Genomic DNA, 18,086 nt, shown 5'->3' on the forward strand with positions numbered 1-18,086 from the left:
GGCCACAGCAGGCAGGTGTTTTCAGTGAAAAGCTCTGATAAGCCCACGGTACACTACCTGCAGAGCAAACTGCACACACAGTTAGCAATTATCTGGTACATAGTCGAACACATTTAGCAGCTAAGAACCAGATATTTCCCTCAGGAAATAATGATATCAGACAAGAAATTAAAAAGTGAATATTGGACTTACAGGTGGTCAAAAAACACAATTCCATGTAAATGTCAATTTCTGACAATGACAATATTCCGAATTTGGTACAGGTCATGCTAACAGCATATTCAGATTGGACATTCTGAATAAAGCCCTTCCAAAATATAGCATTTTCCAATAAGGCCTGAGGGATATTGCGAAATTATTTGAGTTTTAGAGGTATTCTTTGGACATGTATACAGCGGATTTGGAATATTTGTTCTGTTAACAGCTTACAGTCGGGTCTGTGCATTTCTATAGTTGCTGTACACAAAACAATCAGCCAACAGTTTTAAAGGCTGCGGACCCGATAAGAAAAAACACAGCTGCTTTTAAACATTATCAAAGACTTGGATATAAACGAGTGTTTGCATATTCGCCGACCTTTTCAAGAAGCTGGTTGAAAGAATGAAGTAATGAACGCAATACGCTGTGTTCACACAGTCCCACATGTCCGCCACTGCTGGATTACTTTTAAAACATCGTATTGTGCACGGCTACATGTAAACGGGAATATTATTGGAGTATTCACTTTCATTAGCCATTTACATCTTAGTTGGAATATCGTCTTTTGCTGAACTTCTTCTTACTAATTACAGATGTTCTTACCAATGACAGATGTTTTAGCTTAATTATCCTGATACATTAAAAATAAGCCTTCCTCCACATGACTGGATCAATGCGTCGCTCACTGGGCCTTTGATTGTGACTTTCAAACAGGAAAATAAAGTAAATTACAACTTGACCTACTTTCACTTAACTACTGTGCCCTAAAGTCTAAACTCTAAATCTAATCAGATCTCTGCGATCTGTGTAACAACTCTACAGTGGATCGGAGGGGTGGAGAGGAGTATCTTCCATTTAAGGGGCAGCACAGCGCAAAGACAGAGGCAACCGTCTTTGCTAGTTTAAGAACAAAGCAGTTTCATTGTCCCGTCACTACCATTGCGATGCTGGTCAACCATCACTATGGACGATATTGTCCATCGGCACAACCCTACCCTGGATGGGTTAATTTGTGCTTAGTTTTTCATTAAAATTGGTTTGTTTTTTTGGTCTGTTTTAGGACACTGCCATCATATACTGTGCATGGATGCATTAATGATACACTGGCTGACAACTTTATAGATGTGAACTTTACACTGAGCCCTGTTTACATTGAGCAGTAGTACCCTTTAAAGGAAGGTATTAGCTTGCAAAATGTGTATTCCTCTTTTTTTTCTCCTCCCAGTCGTTAAGGCTTCCTGTGAACATAACCTAAACGTCTGCTTCCTCCCCTTCCTCCCCGCCTATTAAATCCTCATATCATTTCACTCATCCCCTCGTCTATTCCCCTCAGCTTTTTACCTTCATTCTCTCTTCTACTAACCTCCAATCCCCTCACCTCTCCATCTCTCTCTCTCTCTCTTTCCCGTTCTGCTTTTCCTCTGAACTTTACTACCCAATCTGCTCTACACAACTCCATTCTGCTCCCCCGGACTACTCCATCCCTCAGTTCTCTGCTCCTCAGTTCTTGGCAGGTTGCCAGCGCAAGATCTGTTCCCCACCATTTCTGTCTCCTCTTTCTCTTTTACTCCCATCACCTCTATTTCCTCCCCCTTCCTATTTAAGGAAGGCACACATGAAGCAGTAAGAATTAGAGTGGATGGAGTATAATGAAAGGAGAAGTAAAATATGTCTTGCCTAACAGAAGTAGAACAAGGAAATGACTACTCCAATACTACAGCAACACCATCAAAGACATAAAAAGAAATGGAAAAAGGATGAACATCAGTCATCCAATGAGCTATCAGTAGGTGTAGAAAATGTGGCACCTGGGGTCTCATTTTGAGAAAGATCCTAATATTAAAATTTGGATAATGTTTTACTCTAAGACCTCTACACCACACAGTGAACGTGATTATGACGGGAAACGAACGCAGCAGAGTAGAAAAACAAAGTTGAACACATCCTGATGAGACATTGTTATCTTTATGAATTATTAAACAGTCACCTTGGCTTAAAGGTTTTCTTCCAAGGGGATGAATAAAACAAGAGACGTTAAGCTGACAACATCCAATCCTAATCAATGGGATACTGTATTCAAAATAATCAGTTATGCGACTGAATTCCTTAATAAAGCCAAATATTGTTGTCAACATACTTTACATGGTGTCAATATGAACTTACAGCATACAGAAGTTATAGTAGTTCCAGGAAATATATTTTCAGCTCGTTAATATGCAAATCTGAGCAGCAAGGTGCTCCAAATTTAATGAGACCATGTTCTCTACAGGAGCAACTCTTCAAGTTACTGCCATACCCTGTCATGTACTGTTCTCAAGTAAGTGTTGAGTAAGTCATAAAAAGAGTCTACACAAAGACAGAAGGATGTCAGCATGGTGGTATTAAAAAGAACTCTATAGAGCAAAAACAACTTGTATCACAGCGTCCTTGGCTGTTCTTGATGTGAACTATGGAATTATGGAATGAATATATCGTTCTACAGCTTGTTAACTCAAAGCCTTGAAAGACAGAAGAAAAAAAAAAAAACTTTTCATTTTAATTGGGTAGGAGATTAGCCACAAGGTCGTAGAACTCACGCCTGATTGGACAGATAACAGAAGCTAACTTTATAAAAGAAACATGTAGCCTTGGGTGAGAATCCATGAAAACTCACACATGCAGATACCCTCCACTCAGATGCATATAAAACGCAAGTAAAGCACGTAGGTATGCCCATTTACACAGGTTTGTCCTCCTGAGGCTGAGTCTGGTAACTGACTTGTTCCTGGCTTGAGTGCTCTGTGTGCCATTATGACTTGTCTTACTTCTTCTTGGGTGAATGAATGATTAATTTCTAAACTGTGACTAAGTGAAATCTCTTTTTCCCCAGACTTCAATTTCCTGTCTGTGAAGTTGTTTTCTGTTTCTTTTTGAAGATTGTGAAGTTTCTCCCCACTTGGTATAGTCTCAGTGGAAAAGCTGGTGGAGGAGAGAGCTGGAAGACATGCAGCCAACATCCTAAGATAGGTTTAAGCCCGGGATGTGTAGCTGAATCTCATTTGCAAGTATTTAACGTTCCCTTCACATACACACTCGGGAGTCCACTGCTACACCCGGATGTGTTATATCTTTGAGGACTGCCTGTGGAGACTGGCCAACTACATTTGGTTTTTTTGCAGTTCCTTGCAATTTCAAGGTGTGAAGTGGTTTCGACTAATGCAAAATGTGAGCTATATTAGCCAGAATTTGCCTAAAGTACAAGGCAAGCAGCAAAAACCATGGCAGCAAGCTGGGTCAAAGAGGAATGGGCCAATTTTTATATGTATTATATGAACCAAACACTTTTGTTTACTATTTGCCACATACAGTATATATGAGTTCCTGTTAGCAAAATCACAAATGTGAATGCAATCTGTCTCGGTTTTTTCGGGGTAAGGTTTAGGCCCTGAGTGGTAAATAGTGGATATACACCTGAAATGCCAAGCACACCAGTGAAAGAAGAATTTGTTCATCAGCAACAATTAACAATTATCAACGACAGCTAGCAAGATAATGATTGTCTATAAACTAACACAAACTCATTGACAAATTGAATAAAATGGAGTACATCTCTGTCTCTTCTTACATGTTCCGCTTTTTCACCAACACAGATCATTCACTGGTCCAACTGATAACGGTTCATATGAACACAACAGCAGCTCGGTGTGCCTTCTGCCTGTGTAGACATTGCTAAAGCGGTTATTCTCAAACATCTAATAAACTAATTTCAGCTACAAAAACATCCACTGTAATTTCCGTGTAGCTTTAGCTGCTCGTTATGGCAGGGGACGGGCTGGACAGACTTTCATGAGGCTATTTCCGAACCCTACTCAGTCAGTGACGTAATTAAACTTGTGAAAATTATGATTGTACTTGCATATGCATCTTGAAGAGAAGAAGTGATTAACATATGTTAAACATCTGGCTAAAATTTCAATCAATTTCAAATGCTTCTTGGATGCATTCACACTTCCGAACCAAGATGAATGAAGTTGGCTACATTGCCTTTTTATAGTAGAAGAACAGTAGAACAGTAAATTATGCTTAGTAGTTTGTGAATTATGGATTAAATCATTGGCCACTTGATTTTTGCTCCTGCAAAACTGTACAATAGTTAATGCATCAAAATAAAAAGATACAAAAAGTAGATGCTTGCTGCACTGCTGCTACTTTAATTGTCCATCCACAGGCAATGTTTATAATACCAATCACCACTTGATCAAGGCAAATGAAAGGAATTTTAAGACACTACCTACTTGCTAAGCAAAGGGAGTGGGGGTAATGAAGGCAATTGTTGTAATCAGCAGAGCTCGCTATTTATAATAACGGCATCTCATGGTGTTTTTCATTTAATCTTCTGCGGACAACCATCAGATGTGTTTTAATGAGGACAGCTCACAGTGAGCGATAACTGGAGAACTCTGCTCTCCCCTGGTTTTATATAGGTTGGGTGCACACCACAAGATCTCATCAACTTTAGTTCAACTAATTAAACCTAAAGTCACGGTCTTCTCCCTGCCCAAATTTTCCAGATGAGGAAACTGCTGTGAGAAAGCTACAAAGGAAAAAAAACAAGAAAAAAAATGTTTTCTGAATTTGCATTCACACAACTGCTTAATTGGTACTAAATCTTGTCAAAAGCACGTAGCATTTGTACACTTTTTGGCAGGAAGTAGCATGGGGGCGGCAGTGATCTGAATCTGTGTCTAAAAGGAACAGCATGGAATCCTGTCCAACCAGTACAACATGCTGATTGGTGTCACATTATTGTGTAAGCCTCCCTCATTGTGCATGGACCTTACATTTTACATCTGATATCCCACCTGCACAATAGGGCATGGCATGGAATAACCTAAATTACTGTAATGGAATGTGTAGCTGTGTGAGAAATAAAAGAAGTTTTTATTTATTTATTTATCGTCAACAGCCGTTTATAATTTATTTTGGTGCATTCGTGATTTTAGTGACGGTTTATGGATGGATATAACGGTTTCATCTAGGATTTGCAGCTTCTCCTGATTGTCCAACACAGATTAAGTAAACAGAAGATCCAAATTACACATATCTGAAAATGTATCAGTCTGCCTATACTGCATGACAGCCACATTTGATCGGACCTATTTTTACCCTGGTACCTTGTCTCTGTCCCTCTGTTCTTTGTCAGGACTCATTATCCATCCTCTCTAACAAACCTCATCTTACATGTCACAACACTAGCCAATATCAACCACCTAAATATAAATCATTGTACTGTACGAGTTTTAATGTCCCTAATGTCTGAATGTTTTAAAACAGTCCATTTGTTCAATGTCTTCTTGTAAGGTTTTATTACCCTAATAGTCTAAAAAAATAAATGACACACTCAAGCCTTCCTCCCACATCCAAGTGAGGTTTCTGCACACTGTGAAGGCTGAGTCTGACCAAAAGAAATGACATCGAGTGGTGTGTTGTTGTAATTTAATGGATGCAGAAAGTAGACAAACACCCCTGACTCAGAGGCTGCCATTGGTTCAGTGGTTTCTGATGTATACAAGGATTGTTCTTTGAGCCAAGTGTTTTAACTGGTTTAGAGAAGATGGACAGGAAGTTAGACATGAAAAGATGCTGATGTTTGATTTTGGCCATAAAGGTTTTTGACAGTACGAGGCCAGCGTCCATGTGTTGCTAATGGAGAGCAGCATACAAAGGCAGAAAGAGGCCAGAGCTTTGAAACTGATTTGCTGTCTAAAGCACTCCTCTGCTTAGTTAATAGAAATTTTCCAGGAGAGAATGAAAACGCAAGAACAAATGACAGCTCTTCCATGTGTTTGGGGGATTTAGAATTTCAATAGCTATTGAAAATGCATTAGGATGAAATATGAATTGATTAATTTTTTTTATTTCTCACATTGCTATGTGCTACAGCTTTAACCTGGCTGCGAGCGGTGCCAACAGTGCTGGTATGAAAAGAGATGAAAAAAATGTAAAATGGAGAAGAGACATTGAAAGTTTCACAACTCATCAAAGTCTAGTTAGAGGACAACTTTATCAATATGATTCTATCAATGATAAACAATCCAGTCAGCCAATCAGAGCAGAGATTAGACTCGGTGGAGGGACTTGATTGAGATGTTACCGCCAGTGGCTGAAGTCATCTCAGATCTTAGGCCAGAATGTGTGTGTGTGTGTGTGTGTGTGTGTGTGTGTGTGTGTGTGTGTGTGTATGTGTGTGTGTGTGTGTATGCGTGTCCAATGCAGGCCATCATTTCTTATCTGCAATCACCACTCTTCCTGATCTTTCAATCTATAAATAAAGGGACTACATCTGCAGCCTGCCATCCGCATATCAATCTCAACGCTTCACTGGATGTCAGACCATGAAGAGGCTGTTTAATTCCCAAGATCTTCGAGGAGAAGTTCCAAAAGTAAGGAATAAAATGCATTTTATCTAATATGATTTCTTTCAGTAAGTTGTTAAACTGTGTTTGAACTGAAGGTCCAAATCATGATTTTGTCCGCACACGCCTATTATCAAGAAGCATGGGCTTCAACTCATCTGCAAAATGAGCTGAACCTTTGCTGGAGGGGAAGATTTAAAAGTTACAAAGAGCAAAACTTTATTGAGATATGCCGAGATTGTGCTCCTTGCATTTTTTTCTGCATTTGTTTGACCAATCCTTTATGTTACAAATTTGAAGAAAGGATAAAGTTTAAATCCTTTCCCATACAGTTTTGTTGAAGATCTCAGAAAGGTACATTCCACTTCAACTGCTGTATACAGACCAAACTGTAAATGAAAAGCCAAACATTGAAACTGATGGCTAAAGTGTTGATATTGAAACATCAAAAAAGTTATGCTCCGTAAAATAAAACAAAAACGCACCTATTGTACAGTTGTGTGCAACTATTCTATATTAGAAGGTCCCATGACATGAAAATTTCATTTTGAGTTTTTTTTTACATTAATATGAGTTCCCCCAGCCTGCCTTTGGTCTCCCAGTGGCTACAAATGGTGGAAACCGAGCCCTGGGTGTCCTGCTCTGCCTTTGAGAAAATTAAAGCTCAGATGGGCTGATCTGGAATCTTGCCCCTGAATGACATCTGTGATCAAGGGCTCTGACTCGAGGCAATACCATTTACCACTTGGAATAGAGGGGGTTGCTACATGATTCTGGTCCTGTATTGCTCAGGGGTCCAGAGTTTAGGGAAGTGTTACGGAAGGGAGATTTCAAAAGGAGGAGGAATATGGGGTTAATTGTCTCTCTTGACCGAGCACTGTGTGTGCCCCATGGGTGAATGTGTCATTAGGCTGGTTGCACAGTGAGATCTGACAGTGGGTGACCTGAGGGCAAGGAACCTTAAAGGAATTTCTTAGTATGTAGGTTATGAGGTGATAAGGGGCAAGGTCACCTCCCTTTTTGCTGCTTGCCCCCCCCCCCCCAGAAAATTTGGCCCAACCATGAGAGAGAGACACATCATGGCTTTCAAACAAGCAAAGTGGTGGTTGGTCAAGGCCACCCCCCACCCTCTCCCCTCTCCTTCATAAAAACTACAGACTCAGAAATGGCATATACTAAGGAATGCTCATTGTGGGACTGGCTCTGGTGGCTGTAATTCTACACCATGGTTGAATTTTGGGAAAAAGACTTCAAATATAGGTCTATATGAAAGCATCCAAGAGCACCATGTCATGGGACCTTTGATAAATGTTGGTTACATTCAAGCGATTGCCGAATGAGTTGCTAAAAAGCTAATTAGGGCTATTAGCTCCGTAAAACTATCTGTATTTCTCAGTATGGCTATGCTTCCTAAATGGTGCAGCCCAGCGAGTTTCAGGCACAGAAGCTTGAGTGATGTGTTTTACGTCATCGCTGAGAAAGGACAACAGCAGCGTTCAGCGTTGGAGATGAAGAGGATATACAAATGACAAGATAATTACCTCATCTGAAGAGTCCATGTTTTTTCTATCCCCCGTGGCCTCCTTGATTTGATGGGATAAGTGCTATTAGTAACTGCGTGGAGGAGGGGTGGGGGTGGTGCACGATCACTAAAAGGCTCGCGTCATGTGGACGCACCGACAGTTTAGTCATTACTTAGAATTTCTTATTGGGGTGTCAGAAACTACGCACTATAGCTTTGGGTTTTAATTTACAGTTTATTATTTTACCATAGAGTCTCTATATTGAATTGCATTATATTGTAAGGTTTTCAGACTTGTTTGCCAATAGCAAACAAACAAACTCCTTCAATGAGCATTTGAAGTAGCATTCATGTTTATATCATGTATTTTAAAAAGAGTTTGCTGTTTAACACTGTCTACATGTTGATAACTGGGATATTCTACTATAAAAAGAATGAATGAGCTTCACTGCAAGGATGCATCATTTCCATTAAAACATCTCTGAAAGTTGCATTTGGTGAAGTGTGTACTGAACAGATGCTCAGTGAACAGGGGTTATTCTCTACTCCTACGCAAATAAGCCGCTATGTGTCAGCACAGCAGCACCGGGAACAGTCTTAGATAAGAACTAAACTAAGTCATGCTGAATTAGTAATCAAAATAATCTCACTATTCCCAAAGCAAACTAAAAGTCCCTGATGTTGATCTCTCGCTGTGTGTTGTGGTACAAACAAACTGAAAGATGAGCAGAAACAAACTGGGTCCGGAAATCCAGACCCAAATCCGAAAGATTAAGGGTCTGGCATAGAGTAATGAAAGTCGCCCATCTCGAGGTGCATTTGAAAATCTCACTGCACGCAACTGGATAACACTATGACCAATCACATCAACACACAGGGTGACACATCCAGAGCCCCATATGCTTAGCTACCTCAGAGGTAAATGCTAGATTAAGCTGTCGTCTGTTTAGCTCGTCTCTTGCCCGCCTATATCAGATGCACCGATGTGATTGGTTCAGCTCATCTACCAGGATATGGGGAATGAGCAGCATTACACGATGCCAGGGCAAATTACAACAACAATTCAAATTGTGCTCTTGTGAGAACTCTGGATTTCCAGGGTATTTCTTCTCTGTGTTGACACAAAAAAACCTTAAAAGGTGTTTTATCCTCATATGTGTTTCTGTAAAAAGGATTCCGAATTGAAAGCAACCCCAATTAGTTTTATCTTAGTGTAGCATCTCACTAAGTACACTACAGTTATATTTACTGTACAAATGCAAAGCTAAACATCAGTCCCATCAGGCTTAGTGATTATTTAGCAAGGCCAGAAGAGCCCACCCAAAAGGAGAACTCTTTCACCATATCGGTCCAAGACTTACTGGCTTACAGCTGTTAAAAAATTGCAAATGGCATAGCCCTCCTTAAAAAAGCCTTATAGTGTGCGCTGTACAGTGATGTGAACTGTGTGTCACGGACAACTGCCTTTACTAAGCTGCATGAATAATTAATCTGACAAGCAGTACCTTCCCCCATTATTTCCATCAGCAATAAAACTTCCCAATCGTGGACTTTCACCCATTTATCTTTGCCTTGATTTTCTGGGCCGTTGCCCTTCTCTCTCTTTCAAGCTGACACTTGCACACAGAAGTGAAGTGCTCCCTTGCAGCTGATTGGGGTAAAGACAGGAAACTAGTTTCCAGTATGCAAGTTTGTTGTGCGATATTCAAACAGACATTTGGAGGAAGCACCTACTCATACTGATACCAAATTGAATAACATGATATAGACTTAAAGTACTTGCGTTAAAGGCTCCAAAGCTGTAGCAGAGATTTAAATGGGCCTTTTCATCTATTTATAGTGCCATTGCTTTGACTAGTATAGCATTTACCCATGATGTTGAAGGAACCTTTACTCCAGAGACCTTTTAAAATTCCATCTATGATCTTGCAGTGTGCTGGGAGTTTGACACATTTAAAGTTCAGGTTAACTCCTACTAGCTGACTCTCATACATCTACTTGACAAATCTGTTGAATTATTTTATTGCCCCAAGAATGAGGGCATTTTCTGCATCATTTACTGCTGTTGGTGGAAGCCATGTTCATCTCATCTTTCATGTTTTTGGAAATACAATCTGTTGCCCTGTACTACTCAGTACAATAAATTTGTACTCACTCATCCAAGCCAACTGACAACTGATCATATCACCACTGAGTCTATTGTATTTAAAGAACAGTGTAATTTGTGTTTTGACTACAGATTGTCACTTTCTTTTCATCATTTTCATGTGGCCTTTGCCTGCAGCTACCTTTGAATTCTAGAAAGACATTAGCCAAATCAGTGACATTTTCCACCTGCTCCAGTGAGCTGTGAGCTGAGCTGTCTAGATCAGCAGCTTGAACTCTGTGTGTGTGTGTGTGTGTGTGTGTGTGTGTGTGTGTGTGTGTGTGTGTGGAACAGTCATGAAAGTGGAACAGTCATCAATCAACTGACCACAGTCTACATTTTATTCTATAGTGCATTAGCAAAAGGTGTGTTCAGATTGACTGCAGTGGAACGTGTTACCCCTCACAGTGAACAGGTGTGTAAAACCTTAACCAGCATTCAGTGCTTATACTGACTGGCGCCCCTCTTCCACCGGACAAAAAAGCCACTAACGCCCACTGTCATCTTTTTGTTTTTAATGGAAGAGGTTACGTTCGGCAATAATTCCTGGGACAAACGACTCTGCTCCATTGAAATACTGAAGTAAAGAAATAAGATTTGGTCAATTTCTTTTAACCTCTGTGTTGTCTTCCGGTCAACAATGAAAAAAAAGGTTTTGGTGACATTTTTTCAACATCATCGCTTTTTTCCCTACATTTGTCACTTTTTCAATGTTTTTTGATATTTTTAATGTTGACATTTTCCGCGCTTATTTCGACGGCCCATTTTTTGTGAGAAAGAAAATTAACTGAAAAGGGATACATTTGACCCAAGGACAACGTGAGGGTTAAATAGGCTATATAGTAATTTCATTTTGAGTTATTATACCTCAACCATCATTTAATTCCTTGTATTAAAAGAATCATTGGCAAAAAGCATCCTACTCCTCCTAAGGCTAAACCCTGACACAACTGAGCTACGCCTGAATGAAATGATGGAAGAAGGGACTTTTTTTGCCGATACTTTAGGCCACTTTCGGACAGACGTTGGCTCTGCATGAAAAAGCAGACAATAATAGAATAATAACCATTACCCTTGCTAAAACAGAACACCCCCACCAAAGCAGCCTCTTGCATCGTTTTAACACAAGGCATATATACCGTCTAAACAACCGCTTAGTGAAATACATAGCCTACGTCTTAGAATACCTATCGTTAATCAACTTCATTGTATCAAAGATGGCTACAGGTTTCACTTTTCTTAGAGCAAGCAATACTTTTAGGTCAAGAGCAAAATATGTAAAATAAAAAAAATGTTTTGCTTGCCTTTATAAATAAGCTCTCTGCAGCACCTTAGTACAAAAGCCATTTAAATGTGATCAAATGCTGATCGGTTGGTAATTACAGGAAGAGTAAAAGAGAAGCAAACAAAAACAAAACCTGTATGTCTGACTGAAAAACATACACGATTCATAATAAAATACCTATGATATGCATATGATGAATTCACAACATAACAAGTGGTAATGTTTGTTTGGATTCCGCATATGGTCAAAGTCAACATGTGTGCTATTTGTTTTATGTCAGATAAACCAGATATTTTCTGATAATGCATCTGAAACTTGTGGTTTAAAATGTTGAAGGATGCCGGGAAAAAAGAAATGGAGAGGAGTAGCGAAAAACAATTTCTTTTATTTGAGAAAGTTGGGGTCACAGAGTAAGTGGCGGGTTAAGTCGATATTATCAGAGAGATAGAAGTGGAGAGTTGGAAAAAGGAACAAGAGAGGAGAAGTATATAGGCTCCAGGTTATTACAGAGAGAAACATAACTCATTGAGTCAACCTGGACTTCCAGGATACTTACCCTGATTGAATAGAGGAAAATGGAACATGAAGTTCTCACTTATGAAGTGAACATTGCCTTGGTGATTAAAAAACTCTTCTCATACGGAAAACCAAGGCTTCACAACAAGTGAGAGATGTGTGAAAGCATGTCAGGCAATAACGTGCCTGACTAAGATTACATGGACCAACGTAACTAACATTCCAATACCACAAACCTTAATAGAGTGAGCAAGGACAAGATAACTACTGCTCTTAAAAACGTGTTATGTCTGTGAAAAATGTCAAGGTAAAGAAAAGAAAAACCATTAAGATCGCCAGAAAAGAAATATACTTTGCATTCTGTTTTTCAGATGGATGGTACATGTATAACTTCAAGTGTTCCATGGGGTTATTTTTCTTTTCTGACTCAAGTGTTAATTAACAAGAAATGAAAACATAATTAAATGAAACATATAATCATTGCTTAATAATCCATTATGCTGCTACCGTGCTCTGGTATACAATCAAATCCCTTGATTTAGGCATTTATGTAACAACTTAATAGGAGTGTTGAATAATAAGATATCGGCATTGCTCAGATGCCATCAGACCAGCACAGCAATGTGGATTCCATGTGTCTCATAACTTATGGTATATCAGCAAAAACCAAGCCTTCAGAAGGGTGTAAAACATGGTAGATGGATATTTAACTTCAACTGCAAAGCTCATTTTAGAGTGAAGGAAAACAATTCTTCGGTCTCTCTTTAAGAAGTACAGTAGATTGGTATTTTCTAAACTTTTCTTTCAAACTGGTTACCAACTGGTAGCATGTGGCTTCAAACGCTGTCGGAAATGTGTGTGAAAGGACACGTATCGTCACTTTGCAAAGAAAAAAGGAAAAGGGAATACTTAAAAAAAGGATGTGAATAGAGTATATAGCAGAAAGAGTGGAGATATTGTTGTTCAAGGTTTGGTCAGGATACACCTATTCATCCTCCTGACTGGTTGGCATAGCAACACTTTTTGGGTATGATTTGCAAAACAACAATTGACTAAGCTAAATCTTAAATGGGTTTCACGCCCTTTTGTACAATAAATATTACTCATTTACATGGTTTATTTACAGTGCAATTTACATTGAATTGTCAATAAAAATGGATGTTCCAGAATAACGTTAATTATAAGAGTTTTCGAAATCATCTCCTGGCTGTCACAAAGTCCTCAATGTGCATGAATTTACTTGAAGTGCAAAGGGAGGGAATGTATTCAATATTAGATTTTTTAGTACCATATTCACATTTTAAAGCATATAATGTAATTTTTACTACAAGTAGAAAGGCACTTGGTTTACAACTAGTGTTGTTGTACGTGAACTCTCTAATCACTTTGCTCTCTGCCTACACTGAAAACCTGACAGATTGGGCTGGCAGTTCACGATGGACTCATGCTGTGCAAATATTGCCCAGTCAGTTCATTATGCAGCTGCTGTTGTTTCAAAGAGCAACACAACATTTTTTATTCTTTACATAACAGATGAAACACACCGGAGACAAAAGAGGGAATGAAATTATGGAGGAGAGGAGTTAAGGCAAAGGATGACGGTAGGGAGGATGGTGATCAGATGTCAACGCTGCCTTATCTGCCTGATGGATAGACACAAACACACACACACACACAGATAGTATGTAGTGATGAGCACATGGCTCAGGATCTGTGCCCCTTTGTTCTTCTTTTTTCTCTCTCCCATATATCTCTTACTTGTGTCCATGGTTCTATGTACACCCCCTTCCCTCTACCCAGATAGTTCTCTCTCTCTCTCTCTCTCTCTCTCTAAGGGTGTGTCCTATTAACTGTAAGTAAAGGACAAGCTGTAGTGGGAGGAAATTAATTTTCCCCTATTTTTCCTCCATTGGCCTTCATATGAGCGTCACTTCCCCCCTTATCTCCTCCACTCCTTCTCCCCGTAGTCCTCAATCTCTCGGCCTCAACACCAGTTCCATCATTCCCTCCTCCTCTCTCCTCTCACTCCTTTGCCCTCTCATTACTCACTTTCCTAATCTTTTTTTTCCTTTTACCAACAAACTAGTTGTTTGTGTGTGTGTGTGTGTGTGTGTGTGTCTTTTGTGTTTTCTTTAATAGTCTTTTAGCTGGCCTGCATCCCTGTTTTTGTGCACTTGTTGTCACTCACATGGCTGAACACACAAACACCCTTTTCCTCTGCTCTGGCTCATTACCTATCAAGTTCATCTTTGGCTTAGCTTTTTCTCTCCTCTGCCATGTGCAGATGGCGGTGACAAAAGTAGCAGTAAGTGCGTACTGTATGTAAACACGGAATTCCAAATAACACCTTATAGGATATGCGTCTATACCTGGAAAACTGTTCGGACAAAGTACAAAATCCAGCAAATGCAGTTTAGCAGCCAGAAAAGCATGGCAAATCTCTCTCTCTCTCACACACACACACACACACACACACACACACACACACACACACACACACACACACACACACACACACACACACACACACACACACACAGGCACCATGCTACGATTGTTTAAAATTGCAAAATGCCTAGATCATTCCACATATATTTGCAGCGGCAAATTTGATAACACATAAAATTCCACAATGTACTGATAATATCCTATAGCTACATATTCCAATAATATAGAAATAGATAGAGTTGTCTTTGATAGGGCTGTACGATTATGGCCAAAATGATAATCACAATTTTGATCACGATTATTCTCATGATTATTTGTTGATTTTAACCAAAACAAATTTTATCGTCACATGGGCTATTTATAACTGTAAGAGGAAGTGGATGGACGCTACTCACAGAGAGACCGCTGACTCATTATGAACGGGTCCAGCACGGGTCGAACGGCGGATACACACGTGTGTATGAAATGTCTGTATCGTCACAGCGCTGCATTTTTATGCACTATGATATTCTGGCCATGGGTCACATCTCTGGCCCAGGTCCAGCAGAGGTTACTCTACCAACTGAAGTTAGTTGCATTCAATAACTTCTTCTGTATTCTTCGCCGCGGCGGCCGCAATAGCAGAGTTACCACGGAAACACTGGTACAAATACAGGTTTGCCCCTCGTACTTAACAATATACAGCTGTGTTAATAACAATTACAACTGTAGACAAATGTCAGAAGCGTGGACCGGCGGCCGCTGTGTGGCCGGGCGCGGGGAGTAAGAGGAGAGAGGAGAGAGAACAACACAGGCATGGCTTTACAGACGAAATGGGTCATGTAACGTAAAATTAAACCATATCCATATAAACAGCATTGCAGCGGATGCAAGGACATTAGCAGCGGTGCGTCCTAGAAGAGCTAACAGCTAACAGACGCTACTAGCCCCGAATAGCACTTGTCACTGCTGTTGTCTGAAAAACAACAGACGGGACAAAATGCTGTGTTTGCTGGTAAACTGGTAAACCTTGAGACCGACTTATAACCGACTTCTATTTGTTGAGTTTTCCTCCCGTTACTCTGTCCTCTGTGACTGTCTACATCTAGAAACTAAGCGGCACGGGGTGCAGGGAACTACTTTGACAGGCTCATGAACAGACAGGGGTTTACTGAGCGGTATATTGGCTTTGTAAAAAAACTCAGCGTTCTATGAAAGGACGCTTTAAAAAGAAAAAAGAAAACGCTCGATCACGCAAATTTCATCCTGGGAAGTCAAAATCGTGATTGTGATTGAAATTTGATTAATTTTGCAGCCCTAGTCTTTGACTTTAAATCTTTCTTGTTAAAATGTGTTTTTTTATTTAAAAAAGCTTATTATGTTGTCTAAATAACAATTTTAATATAATAACCATGGATGTTTTTTAAGTATATTTAAAGAAGACAGACAAGTGGTAAAATTAACATAATCAGGTGGTTTGTGATTTGTTTTGTTTTTTGTAACATGCCTTTCCAGAGGCTAAACCAGTCACGCTTTAGGAAACACTCATAGTTTTGGGTCAAACTGTTTCAGAGACCTTTATAAACAGACCAGAAAAAGAGTTGGAGGGAGAGATCGGGACTGAATGCAAATGAAGAACAAGTAATGCAGCTATTCTGTCTCTCCAGCTCTCCAGCTGGGTAGTGTGCTGGCATCCTGCCTTCACTGGATGCTCGCGACACAGATACGATCATCCTATCATCACACTCATTAGGAATTCAGAGACAGCAAACATTACACAAACTGCAGATTAGCTAAACCTTAATTTCTTAATACAGCTGGGCAGTTAGCTGGCAGTTTGCCACTTCAATAAGACTAAGCTATCCATATTATCATCACATCATTGAACTCACTTAGAATATAACAAAGGCCTACATTAGTAAAGCATCTTAATTTCAGATGCTGTGTAATAGTTTGCTGGCAACCAGCCACTTTGAATAGGTTCTTAAATCGTGATTTAAAAAGAAACAAAAGATTCATTTTTCCCCCTTCATCATCAGGGCACATCTGATTTGTGGCTATCTACTAAATAGGGAGCAACCACAATCAGATTTTTTAAATTCCAAGGCTTGAATATGAAGAGATCACTTCTGTCGTGAGAAAGGTACGATAGACCCAACAGAACCTGTATAGGACCAATAGAGGATAGAAGCATGTGGATGAGTCATAGTAACCATCTTGTTTGTGTGTGTCACATCCTGCATCACACCTCTTCAAAAGGTCAATGAGGTTAGGTCAAAAACATGTATTATTCTAAAAGTAGAACATACAGGAATTATTATTTGCCATCTTGACACACATTAGGCTACGGTTACATTTATCCTGTCAACAATTTAATATGAGCCAATATCACAATGCATCACGATACGCCACCTCCTCAAATTATATTGCTACTCATGGTTTTCATCAACAACTTCAAGCAGTCAGATACAGTGGGGAGTACAAGTGTTTGATACACTACTGATTTTGCAGCTTATCCTACTTACAAAGCAAGTAGAGGTCTGTAATCTTTATCATAGGTACACTTCAACTGTGAGAGACGGAATCTAAAACAAAAATTCAGAAAATCACATTGTAAAAATTCAAAAATTTGCATTTTATTGCATGACATAAGTATTTGATACATCAGAAAAGCAGAACGGCATATTTGGTACAGAAACCTTTGTTTGCAGTTAGAGATGTCTTTTATACAAGTAACGAGTTCAAACAGGTGCAGTTAATACAGGTAAGAGTGGAGAACAGGAAGGCTTCTTAAAGAAAAACAAACACGTCTGGGAGAGCCGGAATTCTTTCAAGTTGGTAGGTGATCAAATATTTATGTAAGGCAATCAAACACAAATTAATTATTTAAAAATCATAAAAAGTGATTTTCTGGATTTTTGTTTTGGATTCAGTCTCTCGCAGTTGAAATGTAGCTATGATAAAGAAGTATAGACCTCTAAATGATTTTTAAGTAGGAAAACCTGCAATATCACCAGTGTATCAAATCCTTGTTCTCCCCACTCTATAGAGCTGGGCGATATAGAGAAAATCAAATATCAAACTATTTTTTTACCAAATACCTCAATATTGATACCGCAACAATATTGTAATGTTGACTATTGGTGCTTTCACAAAATCTTTACACAATGACATTTTTGATAAATAATCTTCACTAATGTGGATATAATGACTAAGTGTGAAAAGGCCAATGATAGAACAGTTACAGCCATCTGTTAAGTTCAGAAAATGACATCTCTTTACTGTAATTCAGTAAAACCAGGAAAAGACAACACTTATGCCATATTCCAATATCCAAAATCTAAGACGATATATAGTCTCATATCACGATATCAAAGTAATATCGAGCCCTAGTCAGATATATAAACTCACATTTTTACTGTATCTGCTGTTAAAAAGACACTTCCTGAATGTCATAACACAGCAAACAACAGACAAAATACAAAAACAATAAAAGCAATGACTGGAAAATCAACAAGCAACATCAATAGGCAATAATCAATTATGGTCGGTCACAGCATCAACGCAGTCTCGTCTTTATTTTAACACCCCTAATAT

This window comes from Etheostoma cragini, chromosome 3 (assembly GCF_013103735.1).
Source record: "Etheostoma cragini isolate CJK2018 chromosome 3, CSU_Ecrag_1.0, whole genome shotgun sequence".
Taxonomy (NCBI): domain Eukaryota; kingdom Metazoa; phylum Chordata; class Actinopteri; order Perciformes; family Percidae; genus Etheostoma; species Etheostoma cragini.